The sequence below is a fragment of the Patiria miniata genome, unplaced genomic scaffold, assembly GCF_015706575.1.
Source record: "Patiria miniata isolate m_02_andy unplaced genomic scaffold, ASM1570657v1 HiC_scaffold_10, whole genome shotgun sequence".
Classification (NCBI taxonomy): Eukaryota; Metazoa; Echinodermata; class Asteroidea; order Valvatida; family Asterinidae; genus Patiria; species Patiria miniata.
The window spans coordinates 15,214,528-15,233,841 of record NW_024037048.1 but is presented as its reverse complement, the minus strand read 5'-3'; the positions used below and the strand labels follow the sequence as shown (position 1 = coordinate 15,233,841).

Sequence of the window (19,314 nt, the reverse complement as noted above, 5' to 3'; positions counted from 1 at the left end):
ACAACCACGTCGCCGTTCTTCCGGAGATAAACCCACAGGCTGCTGCTGGAAGGATATTTGCACACAGAAAACATGAACACGTAGGTGCCCGGCACACCACACGTGAACGCGCCGGTCTCGAGATCGAAGCTGGTACCCGGCAGAAGCGTCTCGGTCGCCTGGAAGGGCAAACGGGTGTAGTCACTCGTAGAGGTATCCGAGCGGCTCGTCCTCACCACGGTGAATGCTACCCGCTGGTTGGAGTCGTCTGGTGCCTCCCCTGGCTCACCCTTTTGACCTTTGACACCAGTTTCCCCCGTTGGCCCTACAACACCTGGGACTCCTCTTGGACCAATTTTTCCGGGCTGGCCTATGCCTTCGTCCCCTTGAGGCCCAGCTGCTCCACGCTCACCCATAGGTCCAATCGATCCAATATCACCCTTTTGACCTGGCTCGCCCTTTGACCCTGGTTGACCTAAGGACCCAGGCAGACCTGGTATGCCGGGAATTGCAGCCGGCCCCTGGCAGCACATCGGACACGCCTGAGACGCAGGACCATCACCGTCCGAGGCAACCGGCCCAGTAACGGAAGCTCGGAGGTTGACGGAGTTACCCAGAAGGAGGGCGATTGAAAGAACGGTTGCCACGAAGATTTTCATTCTGTACAGAATAACAACGATTAAACTGAAACAAATCAGGTTAGATTTTTTTTCGATAAAATAGTTTTTAAAAAAGGGAAGAGTAGTGAAAAATATTGAGGTTTGATAACAGGAGAACTAGTCTAAAATTCATGACAATCCGCCGTCAGATTTGAAGGAAAAAAAACCCCAAAAACATGAGATTGGAGGAATCATTGTTCGAAGAATGTTTTCTTTGTGATATAACAGTGGCGTATGAGGGCTAACATTTATGAGAAGCCTAGTTTATAAAACCGGTTGTCATGGCAACCCATCGAATCGATTTTGTTTTTATTTCGCCCGCCAATAAGAGTTAAGAAAGGTCACCAAAATGCATTCCGATAGGGCAAAGCGTTCCGGAGCTGTAGTATTTTTTTTGGAGGGGGGAGGCGGAGCACATCTTGCCCCTTCCCCAGTCCTGATAGAATCATTAATTAAACCTCACCACACCCACCTCGATGGTTCGTTCTTGAAGATCAGGTCCAAGAAGAGATCACAAGGAATTCAGTGTAGGCTGAAAAAAACATACAAACGAATACTGGTTAAGTTTACATTTTAATACTGTTTTATTATCAATTAAGATAAATGAGTGCGATTTTTTTCTCATTGGGATCCATTGCCACCCCAAAACAGGACAAATTACTCACTAATTAATAAGGGTCAAGTAATTAGAATAATAGGTTTTCCTGTCCGAATTCGTCAAGAAAAACAACCTGTTTTAACGTCGCATTGTTCAATTTCTCTCGAATTGACTAATTCTTGAAATAAGCATAATATTTGTTTACACGTTATTATTGAAAGATTTTTTTTTAAAATTAATATTTGTGAAGGCTAGGCATGTATCTTTTTTTGAGACACTAGTAACTCGGTCAAAAGTCTGTTGGCATTCTAAGCTTTTGTTGCACTTGTCCAGGCAAATTTACTTTTAACTCCAGTTCACTATGAGTTTTAAAGCAGAAATGAACTTTTTCATTCACTATGAAATATTATAGGGTTTCGCACCCAATTTCATAGTTTGCTAATAATAATAATAAAACAACATCAAAATCGCATTAAACATGCAGACCTTTTCACACCCGGTTGAACTTTAATAGCGACAGCTCAAAATATTTGAGGGTATTCTTCATTCACGCGTGAAAAGTAAGCAACACATTACGTGACTTGTGCATTGAATTTCTTGTGCTTTGAATTTCAGTCCCGCTCGGGAATTCACTTTGATGCATACGTTTACAAAAGCAACACAGTTCAATGATATTTGGAAGTTGCATTAGCAAGATATTGTGTTATAGTGATACAACAGAGTATAAAATGACATGGCTTTTGACAAGTTTGGATTAAGGAATCTACAGCTATTTCAAAGATTGGAATGCCTGGGAAGGGAATATGAAAAAAAAAACAGAACAGAACTGTATCAATGTTTAGTGTCAAAGTGATAGAAGGAAATACATTTCGAACACTCGCCGATAAAATACTATGTGAAAATACAGATTTTTATGTAAGGACAATTAAGTGACCAGTTTATAAATTGTTGTAATCACTCTTTGGAAATAAAAAAAAATTAAAAAAATCATATAAATTTGTGGGTTTTTTGTATGGCCAACACGATTGGCGATTCGCGAATTGCAAATTAAATGGACTTCTTATTCCACTGCACTTTCGTTAAAAATGAATACTTCCTCTTACAGATTCGCCTACACTCAGTGCAAAAACCAACAAAAGAAATGGATTTTCTTTTGCACGAAAAAGTTGCCTACACGCTTTGGTGGGTGTAAAATATTTTTTAAAAATCGAATGCGCTAACTGCGACCTTTTGCAATGTAATGAACAGTCTCTCTTATTGGACGAAAAGTTGCGAAATTGGACGGAAAAAACTATGATTCCCGAAGTTGATAAACAATCACAAACGAATTACAAAGTGATGAACGATCAAGAAAAAATTAGGACAACGGTTGCGAACACAATTCCGATTTTAAAAATAAATAAAAGAAGACAAATTCCAAAGAATCTGATTACACAGCAACTAAATATTGGTGTGATCAATATTGTTTTCATCTTAGTTCTCTTTTTTTGCCAACTGATGTACCTGCAAAAAAAAATGTGAAGGAAATTTCAGCGTGTTTCCGCTATAAGTTCGAGGCACCCTGATGAGTTTAACGAGGAATTTGCAAAGACTGCAGGCCAAAATGTCTGGCACAGTTCTACGGTGGGTGTTATTGGAAGGGAGTATCACTCGAGGGATGTTTTCTCTTAAAATTTTGACCAAAAGATGTATAAATATAGAGAAAAAATACAGTCTCCCACCAAAATCACTGCTCTGTTCTGATGATTGAGTGAGGAAAATGTCAAATAACAGACACTCACCTCGATGTAACGTTCTTGAATTCTATCACGAAGGGAATCCTCAACACTCAGCAGATTGCGAGCTGGAAATAACACCAACGAAAACGAGTCATTGAAAATCCGCTGGGAGGTATCTTGGGGGCTGTTGGGGGAGGCATAGCTGAATTTCACAAGTAAAACACCCCCAGATCAAAATCTCTGTCGGGCGAAATGTGATCTGGATTGATAATATATTTTTTAAGCGGAATGCGTCCTGCATGCAACGGCCCTGAACAGACCCACGCACGAGCAACAATATTCATGTCTTCTTTGAAGGATTTAATATTTTCGAATCAAACGCAGTAACTACCAAAACAAATGCCCAGATTTTCTGAGAGAAATCTGTATGCAAAAAGAATTTAAGGCCACGTAGGATCATTTGCAATTGCCCGAAAAAGTACATTTAATGACAGAAACCTTGCAATGCTGAGAGTGAAAATAAGACTGGTATCAAATACCCGGTGAAAGTATTTCGCCTGATATATCGGTTGAAAACTTTGCAGGTGTTTTTAAAATTAAAAAAGAATAGTTAAGGTGTTATAAAGCACGGAATCAAGTAACGAGATCCAACAAAATAGTGCATACGTTTTCTCTGCTTTTTCTCAATGATAGTATCCACTGAGCTGAAACTTCAACAGGTTAGTTGCGACCTTCTTAAGTTTTTAAGCCATTTTGTTGCTTCTCACGAAAAAAAGATTCAAAAGCAAATAATCCTATATTTTTTCTTTTTTAAATTGCTTGCATTTGAAATTGTAGGAATCACAATGAGCATACATTTTCTGCATTATCAAGGACAATCGATCTCATACCAAGGAAGTAGCGGCGGAAATCAGGTGGGCACCGCAGTCAAGGTACGGTCGTTACAAAAATAATTATGTTCCGGATTGGAAATCAGCGCACCGGTTTGACTACTAGCATCATCCCCGATTTGTTTGTTAACCGAATAAGGCCCCCCCAAAAAGTCTCCGGTTTCTGGTATGGAGCTTGCCCAAAAAGCGGTGCGGCGACGCGGCTTTTTTTTTTTTACCTGATTTTTTTGCTTCAAATGTCGGCTGATGACTGCAAAAGGTTGCCCGACTAAACTTAGTGCAAATATAATGGGAGTCCAGAGAGGCCACATAAAGCTTATTCTCGATCATAACCCCATCTTAAAACACGTTAAAATTGTGCAGCAGCTGGATTCGAGTCAAACCAGTGAGTTTGGCGGTTTTGAGACATCATCTTTCATTGAAAAAAAAACTTTTTCATTTTGCCGACGCGCATGGCTACGGCGACGCGCGCGCATACCAGAAACCGGAGACCTTTTTTTGGCGTAATGTCCTTTTTTTTATTATTATTATTTGTGTACCAACTGACCAAACACTTTCAAAGTATCCAGCAAATACTACTATCGCCATTTCAAGACAATATTCAACGGAATCTAAGTGGCATGCTGAGTGGAACCCTGCATGCAAATAGAGCTTGTGCTTCATATTTTAAGACGAATAGCGGACAAGGCGGATCCGGGGAGGGGGGAGGGAAGGGGGCCATGCCCCCCCCCAAAAAAAAAACCCAACAATTTTGTTTTTAAGTGACGTCGCAATAAAGGCAGGCACTTGGTACACTACCATCTTTTCGAAACAAAAAATGGTTAAAGTGGTCAGAAATTTCCTCAGATCGCCACAGAGCATTTAGAATTACAAAAATTCGGGGCCCATGATTAAGCGGGCCCCGTGAACCCCACGCCGCAATTTTTTGGACCCACTTTCCGGGGACCAAATTTTTTTTTTTTGGGGGGGGGCTACCCCCCAAAAATTGTGTTCTGGATCCGCCCGTGACAGGGAACAGAAGGGACGAATAATGTGCACAGACATCAACGCTGTACATGATTGCTACAAATGAATCCAACTAGATAAAGCATTTTGAACTTGAATAAAACTGTGAGCATCATCGCGATCCGGTCCGTTTGTGTTTGCGCCCTCTATATTCAGTGACACGTTCATCCTGCAGTGATTGAATCTTTGATGATCAAACCGGAATGGCGCACTGTGAACTCTAGCGAAATGACACAGTTTAACAACAAAGTTCAAAGGGTACTGAGTATCCACATAAATGATAACACGAAATAAGACAGGCATGTTTGAGTTGTCCGGATTTCCTGATAAACGTTCTTCGTGACCAACTTTTCCATAACTCTTCATCCTGAATTAGTTTGAGTGATTGCCGGAATACAATGTGAGTACATCGAATCAGGATTTCATGTTTAAAAATTAAAATGATAAATTAAACGGGGAAAAAACGAGGCAGAAAATAAGGGGGTGGTTGATCATACCTATATACTGTTTAGGTTAAAGAGTCGAACATTCGCAAGATTGTTTTCTTTAAACAAAAATGTTAACGCAGTAATTTACCTGAACTATTACAAGTGCGTGAATTATTTTGAATAATTGCCAATCCCGATCAATTTCAACTATTCTGAATCACAGCAGGGAACTTGAAGTAATGAGCTCTTAAAAAAATGCATCCAAAATTTGATTCAAAACTAGTCGAATCTGAACAACTTTGTTTTTGACACTGAATTATTTCGTGTATGTATAGTGTTATATCAGACAAGATATATCGTCTTAAAAAAAACTGAAGACGTTTTCGAAATAGTGTGCCGGTGGGCAGACTATTAAAGTGTGTTAGCAACGAAATTCAGTGACAAGAACCAAACAAATAATCCCTTTAATTTATCTGTTTTGGTCAAATGTATAGCATCAACTAAGCTAAAAGTTCAAAAGTTAGTTGTGCTGCATCATACTTAAGATTGTGAGCAATTGATCATATGTTCCTCTAACTGGTTCAAGGTTGCTTGAACTTGTAGTTATAGGAATCACAATGAGCATACAGTTTCTGCATTTGTGGGGAAAATCGATCTCATACAAAGGAGCGCAAACACTACAGCTGGACTACCGCAGTCAAGTTACAGTCGTTCAATAAAGATTTATTTTCCGGATGGGAAATCAGCGCACCGGTTTGGCTCTAGTAAGCCTCCATCTGTTTGTCAACTGAAACTTGTCTCACAAAATATTTCAGATTTGTGAAAATCTGTACCAATCACCAAAAACTTTCGAAAAATAAGCCAAAAATCAATATGGCTGTTTGTCCAAATATCCAACAGAATCTCAGTTGCATGCTGAGTGGAACCCTACATGCAAATACATGAGTGAATTCATCGAGAGCTTTTGCTTCGATCTCTTCAGGCGAACAGAAAGCCTGAGCAATTTGTACAAACACCAACTCTACACATGATTTCTACAAATTCACCCAGTCAAATAAAGCAATTTGAACTTGTATAAAACTGTGTGCATCATCGATCACGATCCGGTCCGTTTGTATTTGCGCCCTCTATATTCATGACTCGTTCATCCTGCTATGATTGAATGAAACTTGATGGAAAGCGCACTGTGAACTCTAGCGAAATGGCAAAGTTGAAAGGGTACTGCTTGAGCAATAACACACAAAATAAAGACAGGAATGTTTTTGATGTCCGGTTTTTCTGATAAACGTTCTTCCGTGACCAACTCCCCATAACTGTTGATCCTGAATTAGTTTCAGTGATTGCCGGGAAACAATGTGAGTACATTGCACCAGAGTTTCCGTGTTTTAAAATTAAATTGATAACATTAAAATGGCAAAATGAGGAAGAAAATAAGGGGTGGTTGATCATACTGATTTTATGGGTGAGGTTGTTTATAAAGGATGGAGCTTTCGCAATATGTCTTCTTCAAACCAAAGAAAGACACTTTTTTAAAGTATTAAAAGTGCGTGAATTTGTTTCAGCATTAATCACAATCAGTTGAAACTAACCTGAAATCAGCAGGGAACTTGATGTTTAAACTCTTCTAAAACATGCAATCAGATATGACTAGAAAAAGTCCTACTGATAGCCTTTGTTTTGACAATACAACTTTCCGTGAATGTACAGTGTGCTATCCATATAGTGACAAGATTTTAACTTTATCAAAAACTAAACCAGTCAGTATGTGAACAATAATTTAGTTTGAAGCGTGCGAAATGAAAGTAGAGGCGGAAATAATGTCAAACAGGAATTCCTCATTCCGAACAACAAAACCCTGATATATTTGGGTGATCGGGTACTACCCGATCATTGTTTGGAAATGTTAAGAAATTTCTTTCTTTCTTTCTTTCTTGTTTTTTTTCTGACAATAATTATCTGCGACTTTTCTTCTGAACAGTACAGACTTCAAACCTTTAACAAACATCAACACTGACTCAGAGGTATACCTTTTTATACTCTGACGTCGTAATGACGTCATCAGGTATTTAATTACAAGCAATTTCACTGCAAAACCCCATAAACAAAATGAACAATCATGTTCACACTTTGAAATCTGATTGACTATAGATTGATAAACATTTTTGATATTCGAAGGTAAAGTCGTCTGACCTTTCCTTCCGGGGTTACTGGTAGGTCAAATTTAGGTGAATTTAAAATGCAAAAAGAAGTTGCAGAAAGACGAAACCTGATATGAACATGAACCTTAGTGTGAAGATGTGGATATTTTAGTGACGTCGTCATGACGTCATCATACATCAAATTACAAGCATTTCAGGTCAAAATTTGACAAAATATTTTGACAGGCGCGGATCCAGAGGGTGGGGAGGGGGCCGACCCCCCCCCCCCCCCCCCAGCCCCCGCTGTGAAACATGCACACAAAATATTACCCGTTCGCCTGTCACAACAATTTGTTAATTTTTTTAGGAGCCTGACCCTCCCCCTGCAAAAATTCCAGGATCCGCCCCTGTTTGAGCAATATCTTTTGTCCTAATAAACCTGAGTGTTCAGTGTTTTGTGAAGTGGCAGATTGTGCCTTGGGCGATGGGCTACAGGACTACAGGGTCATCATCTTTGGGTGGAATTTTTGTTCCAAAAAGGTCATCGGATTATACCGCAAACATTGAACAGACAATGAAAGATTATGAAATAAGCTGTAATTTGATGGGTGTCTCAAACACCTTAGAGAGTTGTGAGTATTTGTCCTGATCTTTACAAGTGGGGGTATTTATCACTGAGGTCCATGGCAGTTTATTTGCTGGTCTGCCGTAGATATTCTTTGAATTACCATAAACGTCTTTGCGACAATTCAGCATTGTGACGTCATCGAACGAAGTTAGTTATAATAGGGAGAATTTGAAACTGAATCGCATGTTGATTCAAAGACCACAAACAAAAAGGCTACGGTTCAAAAAGGTGTGTTCCAGGCGCAAGTCTATAAGATTTTTTTAGAAGGGATTATTGAATGAAAATTATCATGGTTAGGAGGATATTTTTCTGAAGGGATAATTGAGAAGACTAACCATCATGGCGAGGAGGATTTTTAGAGGGGATTATTAAAATAAAAACAATCATTGCTTGGAGGATATTTTTGTAGAAGAGATTATTGAACACACAATCGATCTCGGCTTGGAAGATATTGTTTTGAGAAGGGATAATTTAGGAGACTTATCATCACGGCTAGGAGGATATTTTTAGAAGAGATTATTGAAATAAAAACCATCATGGTTAGAGGATTTTTTTTAGACGAGATTATTGTACAGACAAACCATCAAGGCTTGGAAGATATTTTTTTAGATTTGATCATTGAGGAGACTAACCCTCATGGCTACGAGGATATTTTTTAAAGGGATAATTGAGGAGGCTAATAATCACGGCTGGGAGGATATTTGTAGAAAGGATTATTGAAATGAAAACCATCATGGATTGGATGATATGTTTTAAAAGGAAGGGATAATTGAGAAGACTAATCATCACGGCTAGGAAGATATTTTTGAAGGGATAATGGAGGAGACTAACTATCATTACTTGGAGGATATTTTTTTAGAAGGGATTATTAAGGAGACTATTCATCACGGTTAGGAGGATATTTTTCAGAGGGATTATTGAATGAAAACCATCATGGCTCGGAGGATATTTTTTGAAGGGATAATTGAGGAGACTAATCGTCTTGACTTGGAGGATATTTTTAGAAGAGATTTTTGAACACACTATCGATCACGGCTTGGAAGATATTTTTTGAGAAGGGATAATTGAGGAGACTACTCATCATGGCTAGGAGCATATTCTTATTTAGAAGGGCTTATTGAAATAAAAACCATCACAGCTAGGAGGATATTTTTCAGACGAGATTATTGAACAGACAAACCATCACGGCTTGGAAATTAATTTTTAGATGTGATAATTGAGGAGACTAACCATAATTGCTTGGAGGATAATTTCTAGAAGGGATAATTGCGGAGACTCACACTCATGACAAGGAGGTATCTTTTTAGAAGGGATTATTGAACATTATTATTATTGATTATATGAACAGACAAACCATCATGGCTTGGATGTTATCTTTTAGATGTGATAATTGAAGACACTAATCATCATGACTTAGAGGATATTTTTTAAGGGGATAATTGAGAAGACTAACCATCATGGCTAGGAGGATATTTTTAGAAGGGTTAAATGAGGAGACTTATCATCACGGCTAGGAGGATTTTTTAGAAGGGATTATTGAATGAAAACCAACATGGCATGGAGGATATTTTTTAAAGGGATAATTAAGGAGACTAACCATCATGGCCAGGAGGATATTGTTTTAGAAGGGATAATTGAGGAGACAAACCATCATGGCTAGGAGGATTTTTTTAGAGGGGATTATTAAAATAAAAACCATCATGGCTTGGAAGATATGTTTTAGAAGAGATAATTGAGGAAACTAATCATCTGGACTTGGAGGTTATTTTTTAGATGTGATCATTGAGGAGATTAACCATCATTGCTAGGAGGATATTTTTTTTTTGAAAAGGGATAATTGAGGAGGCTAATCACCACGGCTAGGAGGTTTTTTTTACAGGGATAATTGAGGTGACTTATCACGGTTAAGAGGATATTTTTAGAAGGGATTATTGAAATGAAAACCATCATGGCTAGAAGGATATTTTTTAGAAGGGATAATTGAGGAGACTATCATCCTGGCAAGGAGGATATGTTTTAGATGTGATCATTATTAAGGAGACTAGCCATCATGGATAGGAGGATCTTTTCTAAAGGGATAATTATTGTGGAGACTAATCATCACTGCAAGGAGGATTTTTTTTTGGAAGAGATTATTGAAATGAAAACCATCATGGCTTGGATAATATATTTTAGAAGGGATAATTGAGGAGACTAATCACCACGGCTAGGAGGATATTTTAGAAGGGAAAATTGAGGAGGCTAAACATCATGGCTAGGAGGATTTTTGGAAGGGATTATTGAAATAAAAACCATTATGGCTTGGAGGATATTGTTTTAGAAGGGATAATTTAGGAGACTAACCATCATGGCTTGGAGGATATTTGTTAAGAAGGGATAATTGAGGAAACTAACTATTATGAATGGGAGGATTTTTTTAGAGAAGAAATTATTGAACGCACAAACCATCACGGCTTGGAAGCTGTATTTTTTTTTCGAATGGATAATAATTTAGGAGAGTAATCATCATGGCTTAGAGGATACTTTTTTAGACGAGATTATTGAACAGACAAAGCATCACGGCTTGGAAGATAATTTCTAGATGAGATCATTGAGAAGACTGACACTCATGGCTAGGAGGATATTTTTAAAAGGGATAATTGAGGAGACTATGGCTTGGAATATATTTTTTTTAGAAGGGATAATTGAGAAGCCTAACCATCATGGCCAGGATGATATTTTTCGTAGAGGTAATTGAATGACGTTCTCTGGTTTCTAATTTTGACCAAAAAAGATTAAATGCATAGAAAAAAAAGGAACAGTCTCCTACCAAATCACTGCTCTTTTCTGATGGTTGAATGAAGAAAATGTCAAATAGCAGACACTCACCTAAGCACGGTTCTTGAATTCTCTCGCGGAAGCACTCCTCAACACTTGAGCGGATTGCTGGCTGAAAAAATACCAACAAAAATATGAGTCATTAAAAATCCACTAGGAGATAACTTGGAGTCTGGTTGGGAGGCATAGCTGAATTCCACAAGTACAATACGGCCAAAAAATGTCTGTACAGTGAAAATGTAATTTGGGTTGACTATTTATCTCAAATGCGTTCTCCAAAAATCAAATCTATCCATGAATTCTACAAAATGCATCCAGCTATTGAACTTGTATAAAACTGTGTGCATCATCATGATCCAGTGCGTTTGTGTTTGCGCCCTCTAGTCTATTCTGACCAGTGACACTTTTATCCTGCAATGCTTAAAAGTAACTTGATGAAACCGGAATGGCGCACTGTGAACTATAGCAAAATGCCAGTTGAACAACAGAGTTCAAAGGCACTGAGAATATCCACAAATAATAACACATATAAGACCGGCATTTTGAGATGTCCGGATACCTGTATACGTTCTTCCGTGACCAACTTCCGCATAACTTTTCATTCTGATTGAGTTTGAGTGATATCCGGAAATAATATGAGTACATTGCACTAGGATTTCATGTTTGGAAATTTAAACGATAAAGTCAATAGGAAAAAAAGGAGGCAAAAAATAAGAGTGTGCTTGATCATGCCAAAAATATTGGCCAGGTTATAAAGAGTCCAGGTTTTGAGAGACTTTTTTTGGAAACCGAAAATGTGAAACACCGATTTGTAGTTCCTCTGAAATATTATTTTGAATGATCAATACATCTTTACTGTTCTGAATCACAGCAGGGAACTTGATGTTTTATACTTGCGAAAAACTGCGGTCAGAAAACAGTCCAACCTAACAGTCGAACCTAAATAAAAAAAGCCCATAAATGTGACTTCGTAGTGTATTATCCATATCGACAAGAATCCAAATGATTTTTGTTCAAGAAGTAAAGAAACCAGTAAGTATTTGGACAATTTGTTTTTGAGAGTGCACAATGGAAGTAGTAGCGGAAATATTGCCAGACAGGAATTCCTCATTTTTATTGCCTTGAAATTTGAACTCGCAAAACCGTGGTCTGCATCCGCACCAACTGTTTACATTATAAGAGCTGAAATAAAATAGCTCGATAATTTACAAAAGTGTTTGAAATTAACTCTTTCAGACGGGCTTAGTGAATGTTATGCACAAACAAAGTCCGTCTGAACAAGTTAATTTCAAACACATTTGTAAATTATCGCAATACTTTATCAACTCCAAAGTGGTCGTTGGGAAAAGGCACAACTTCTGGATCGGAATTAGCGCGCTGGTTTTGCTGTTAGCAGACGTGTATCAGAGTCATAGTGAAATGAAAAAGAACAATTTGTTCATAAAAATCTTGGGTTTTTTTTTCAGTCCTCAAGCTACCACATTTTCACAAGCACACAAAGACGGGAAAATATCAAGCCTACCACCGCGCTCGCTGTTTGGAGAATCATTGAATCAGCAACATTCAACAAAATCTGAATCCCGCATTGATTCAAACACATTGTGCAAAAACAACAAATTTCTTCAGAGGAAAAATGATTGTTTCAAACACTCACCGAGCAAAATCTTGTTCTTGCAGTCAGTTCTCTCTCTGGTTGTCGTCCGAAGGTGACCTGTGGTTGATGTGAAGGGTGGACGGCCCCACATGTCTTAAATAGTGCCATCGATTTCCTGAGCAGTGACTAAAAACTCGGACCTGGATTGTGATTGCATGGCTCCTGTGCGCTGTCAATCACACATCACCGACTCGCTTCATATTAATGATATGAAAGCAATGTTAATGTCGTTGAGGCTATATAGTCACCATAAAAACTAGTCACCGAGATTGAAATGGCCGCTTCTTATTGGTGGATATTGTATGGATGTCGGTGACACATCCAAATATGGAATTTATGATTGACACACACAATCTGTCAGTCACAGACCACTCACTTGTGGTCACCGACTTGTCGTCACCAACTTGTCACCGACAAACTGTGATTGGTGGATAGACAAGTGACGTATACACCGGCCGTGATTCATTCAATGTACAGTTGGCGCTTCAGTCTATTAAATTGTGTGGATATATTCGGGATTATGAGGAATTAAATCGTACTCAAGCCAGCGGAGAAACTTGGGTTTAACTTGGGGTAGGGCACCTGAGGTGCGTGTTTTTTTTTCAAAGGCTGCACTAAATGCAAAATAAACGTATTATTACAGCTTACAGTGAATGTTTTAATTCAGGTTTTCAAAATGGGGCGGGGGAGGGCTGGGGCCGGCTTCCACAGGGGGTGGGGTAAATGCCCCGTGTCCCCGTAGTTTTGCCCCTGAGGTAGGCTTTGCTCATTGATTGGGACTTTGAGGAAATAAAATACAGTTGAATAAACTTCCATGAACTTTACGCATCATATACGGCCCGTGTATAATCGTGGCCTTCTAAATGTGGAAAAGGTTTTTACACTTGAATATCTCCCAGTTCGAATAATCATTTCCAGAAATGTTAGAATGTATGACCGGTGATGATGGACCTAAAAAGCAAACGTTCACTACCTAAAGTAATGACACAGTTCCAATAAAGCATGTTAAGTGATTTAAACGAGAAAGGCTTGTATGGAACGACCAGACTTCCTACATTTGCTAGTTTGTGGCCTCCGCATAAAGCGCACGATTCACCCTGAACTAGCCCTGGTGATATCCGGACAAATCATACCAGAGTTTGCCATTCTGTATTGCGAACCACCTCGATTTATAATAATCTCTGAAGCAATGACGTAGCGACGATGGGGGTGGGGTGGGATAGTTGAACGATCACAGCCCCCCCCCCTTCCCCCTCCCCTCCCCCATACCAGTGGGACCATACCATACAAGTAAATGACAAAGCCACTTGTCTGATTAGGGGCCTTACATGGCCTTGTTCCGAAGCCGGGCACGAAGCCTATGTTTACAAAACGACCGAAAGTCATCGAGGTCATGAGACATACCGGCGTTTCTCAAACTCCGGCTTCGTTCCGTAAACCGGTTTCGGGCATGCGGCTTGGCAATAGAGCTGGATCCGGTATTGGAATGAAGCTAGGATTTGGAAAACCTCGCTTGTAGCTCACTCGACGTGTGTCAAGTCGCCGTTCAAAACGCCTCGCTGTTTCGTCCCTCGGTTAACTGCCGGCGCTTGTCAGGATGACCTTGTGGAAAGGCTACAGTTAGGCCTCTTGACCAGCAGAGGCAATCTCTTGTTCATATTTGCGGAGCCACCAACTTGGAAAGTTTGAAAAGCTGGGGTGGAGGGGGTTGGGCTTAGACGCTACCTGTCTATTGAGGGCACTGTTCCAAAATGCATGTATACATACCCGCGTACTGTAGCTATAGTGGTAGATAGTGGTAATGACTTGAAATAAAAGACATTCTTATTAAAAATAACACTCAAAATATTTTTGATTTTATTTCTAGAAGATAACATGCTTTATACTTGGTGCACATAATCATGGTCTCAAGACGTATCTGCGTCGTTTGGAATGCATTGCGTAACCAATGTGTCTATGTCGTTCAGAAAATTGCACAACGAACAATGTCCAGCTTTCGTTTCAGGTAGATTGCGAAATCAGAAATCGTTGCTTTTCGTTTGATAAAACTGCGCAAGAAAAGAAGGGGAAACAAAATAATTCCTTACCATATAAGGTTATATGTGGTTGATATTTAAAGGGAATATACATCATTTGCTTTTGCTGTAATTTTCAGAAATGGATGGAATTGGCTGGTCGGAAATATATAGCAAATATAGTTACACTGACTTTTTTGAGGTTTTGGGTTCGAAAATGCTATAAAAACCAAGAAAAACAATCATTTTCCTGTAGTCTGGTTCCCTGACTCCATTTATGAAGAAACAGAGCAGTTTACATATATTGGGGAATTGTAAGATCAGGGAACCAGTCTAGCTGGCTTGTACCCGTTCATAGGTGTGTAATCGATTGCAAACAAGTGCGATGGTCAACTGGGGCCAGTATTTGAAAAAAAGCCAGTTTTTTCCAACGCTGATCGGCCGATTAGCGTTGGAAATTGATACAAAAATACCACTTTTCTTGAAAATGACAGTATACCAGGTGCCATGATTTTACAGGATGCTTTACACTGTCATTCACTAACAGTCCAGCAAGGTATTTCAAAATGATTTGGTAGTTTTATATTTTGATATTTGCAAATGTTGTATTTTCCCTTTAAAAAACAAAATGGGTCGATGAATGTTGATCGAAGCTTCTCCTACTTTCCAAGGAATGTTTGCATAATTGTTTTGGAGAAAAGTTTTTGTTGTTTGCCAAATTGAATTAAAAATATGAGGCTAAGGCCAAAAAAAAAAGTCTCCGGTTTCTGGTATGCGCGCGTCGCCGTAGCCATGCGCGTCGGCAAAATGAAAAAAGTTTTTTTTTTTTATGAAACATGATGTCTCAAAACCGCCAAACTCACTGGTTTGACTTGAATCCTGCTGCTGCACAATTTTAACGTGTTTTTAGATTGGGTTATGGTCGAGAATAAGCTTTATGTGGCCTCTCTGGACTCCCATATATTTGCACTAAGTTTACTCGGGCACCATTTGCAGTCATCAGCCGACATTTGAACCAAAAAAATCAGGTAAAAAAAAAAAAAAGCCGCGCCGCGGCACCACTTTTTGGGCAAGCTCCATACCAGAAACCGGAGACTTTTTTTTTGGCCTAACCTCTTGTATTTTTTTATTGAGGAAAAAACAAAAAATCTAAATTGCCTCAAAGTTGTTGGAAAACTTGCAAAGGGATCCCGGAATACATTCTAAGTTAATGCAACAGATATTTCTTCAGTTATCTTGTGGAAACCGAGTGTGAAAGTTGACTCAAAATTGCCCGTTATTTTTTGCGTTAAACACATCTACATTTTGTGGATGGAAATTTGTGTCCTTGACGAAAAGATAATCTTGATCAAAATCTGTAGCAAAATCGCTACATCAGCGGAAAAAAAAATTCAGTGTGTGTGGAAGCATTGAGCGTCTGGCCGTACTACAGAGCTTGCGATAGTACTGTACGGCCAGACGCAGTCGGGCTAGACTTTGACTTCAGTTTGCATGGACAGTCCCTAATTTTCGGGCTAGGTTCAACTAAGAAAACACGCCCAGCAAATAGCAACTCACTGTGGCTTTATTTATGTAATACAAGTGCCTTTCTGTCTGTATCCTGTGGTTTTTAATAGAAATTGATGACGTGCATGCCATGAGCAGCCAGTGATGCAAGACACAGAGTCAGAGGAATGCAGCATATGATGCAATTGATGGCAGTACAGATAGCAGGTTGATCTCCAATGGGCAGCAGACATGGAAAGAATGTTGCAACCTGACGCCACTTCAGCGGTACAAAGTCTATGGTGAGTCAAGAAAATTGAAGTATTTCCTAACATTGAAATTGGGAATGTTTCTTAGTCCTAGATTCATGTCTTATCATCATTTTTTCAATGACTGTCCTTCATTGAGATGATATATGAAGAAAACGGCAGTGTCAGGTCGCAAAATTGTTTTCGCAGGTTTATGCTTGTCCGAAAATTTGGGACTCGACACGAATGTCGGACACTTCGCCCCATTTCCACGTCGCCCCATGTCACTTCGCCCCTAACCACTTCGCCCCATCCCCACTTCGCCCCATTCCCACATCGCCCCATCCCCACTTCGCCCCATTCCCACTTCGCCCCATTCCCACCTCGCCCCATTCCCACTTCGCCCCATTCCCACTTCGCCCCATTCCCACTTCGCCCCATTCCCACTTCACCCCATCCCCACTTCGCCCCAGCCGTTACATGCAAAAAAAAATCTCATCTATTTTTTTGGCTTAAAAAACAATTTCAACAGATTCACTAATTGCTAACAACGGAAAGAATTAGCCCATCACCAAATGAACAATTCATAACCAACCTTTCAAGCTAGGCTCTCCCCTACCGAGAAAAAAGCAAGGTCCAACTTTGTTCCCAACCCGGCTATACCAACCCGTCTCCCACTTATCTGAGAACGACAATACCTTTGACATCCTAATTTCACTCGTGGAGGAACCAATCTCATCTAAATGAAGTTGTAAGTGTCACATATCAGACAAATTTTGACGGAACATTTTCCTCAAGGCAGTGAGTTCCTTTTAACTCACTGACCCATACCTACGGATTCTTTTGAATCCCGGCCAGCGGCTGATGATTTTATTCACAAGCCAATAGGAGAGGCGTCTCTGAATGGGATAGAGCCATCATTTCTCTCATCTGTGTCTCGAGCACCTCATCAGAGAGTTTGTATTTTTCCTAAGTTTCTAGAATTGGGAGCATTTATTATCTGGGGTCTTTGGCAGTTTATTTGGTCTGCACCCCTAGCCTTCACCTTTTTCATACTACATGGGGCGAAGTGGGGATGGGGCGAAGTGGGGATGGGGCGAAGCGGGGATGGGGCGAAGTGGGGATGGGGCGAAGCGGAGATGGGGCGATGTGGGGATGGGGCGAAGTGGGGATGGGGCGAAGTGGTTAGGGGCGAAGTGACATGGGGCGACGTGGAAATGGGGCGAAGCGTCCGACACCCCTCTCATCAATACTGTGTTTTGCATGTTTCAGAGCACTCCATGCCAGGTCCCAGTAGTGTGGGTTTATTATAGGACTGCAGGGTATGTTGGCGACACAGATTTTATATTTCGGTTCCAAAAAGTTGATCAAATGAGTGGGTGCGTTCCGGGCTTTCAGGAAGCTTTTGAGGAAAAAAATAGGTACGCTGTCTTGAATGGGATTTGAACCAAATAGCTGACGCCTATTATTGCAACTCTTATTAGCAACTTGAGCATCATGCATGTTGAAGTTGTTGGGGCTGTTTATGAAGCTCGATGGAGGTATTTTTACTAAAAACCTGGAATATATGTTACTGTCCCTGTGGAAAACTTAGTCTGAATAATGCAAAGATGTCAGTGAGTTGTTTTTTTTTTCAAAACGAAGATTCACATTGCAAGATTAAAAGGTCAGTATTAAAAACAATTTCAGAATTTTTTTTTTTATGATGTATTTAATCATCAGGATTCATTTGATGACTGAGCCGCCATAGCAGCAGATCACTGACAGAACAGCAGCAGCGCTACAAGGGGTCTCAGCTGTCCGATACAGCAGAGAGGAAGACAAGCTAAGACAAAGAACAACGACAATGACACATGATGAGTATCTACAGTTGAGTAACAAGATGCTTAGTGCAAGTATAGGAACAGTAGTTGATTCAGCTGGGATCCATGGAGGACATGCTGTGAATGTTTCATCATGGCAACTCAGTCTCAGACAAGATTGTTCCAGGTGCTGATGCGTTACATTATGTTCAGCGAGGATGTTACTAGTCCTTATCATTGGTTTTTAAAACTGTATGCATGCAGTACTGACATGCGTGAAATGCTTTGGTTAAAGGGAATGTACAACATTTGCCTTTGCTGCATTTTTTTCAAAAATAAATCGATTTGGAGGATTAGGCCCTAGTATGTTATGGCAAATATTGTTCAAATGACTGGCTTCACGTTTTGGGCTTGTATATGCTGGCAAACCGAGAAAACCAATCATGTACTTGAAGTCTGGTTGCCTGAACCAGTCTTAAGATGAAGCAGAGCAATTTGTAGACTTTGGGGAATTGTAAGGTCAGAGAATCAGTCTAGAAGGCTTGAACCCTTTCACCAGTGTGTAATCAATTGCAACGATAACGCGAAATAACTAAATATGAAAAATTAGGAACTGTTTTTATAGCCATTTTTTCCACTGCTGGTTGGCTAACCAGTGTTGGAAAAATACAATTTTTCTTGAAAATGTCAGCACACCAGGAGCCATGATTTTACAGGATGCTAAGCTTTTGTGTCATTCCCTAACAATCAAGTGAAGTACTTCGTGTAAATTTGACCATGTCGTTTTTTATGCTTGCAAATGTTATATCTACCCTTAACATATGTTTCATTTTTGCAATAAAATGCTCTTCAACTATTTCAATAATAACACAGTCAGTGACAACTATGTGTTAAGTTTCATATACGTGTAAAGTTTTAAACGCTGTTGAAAGAATTAAAATGAAAATCATTTTCAGAAAAAAAATTCCAAACTTGTCTCTTCTATAGTTTTCAATTTCTTGATCCCATCATGGATGGAGGATTAAATAATATTTTTTTTTTTAAAAGAGAGAGAAGAATATAACATACAATTTTAGTGTTTATATTTTTGAAGTATTTGATTCTGAAAACAAAACTTCATTTTTTTTTAAAAGATAAGTTCACCAAATTTATTTTTGGGGAAAGAAAAAAGAAAAAAAGAAGAAAATTAAGTAATAATATAATCATGGTGGGATTCGAACCCGAGTCGCCAGATTGGGAGTCTTACGCCG

The 19,314-nt window shown here is 39.5% G+C and overlaps 1 long non-coding RNA gene across 1 annotated transcript; it reads left to right on the top strand.

The window, feature by feature from the left end:
- The first annotated feature begins 613 nt into the window (after positions 1-613).
- Positions 614-19,100, top strand: LOC119738815. Its single transcript, XR_005272507.1, has 3 exons — positions 614-677; positions 16,146-16,316; positions 17,985-19,100. It is a non-coding gene; the product is annotated as an uncharacterized LOC119738815 (long non-coding RNA).
- The last annotated feature ends 214 nt before the right edge of the window (positions 19,101-19,314 follow it).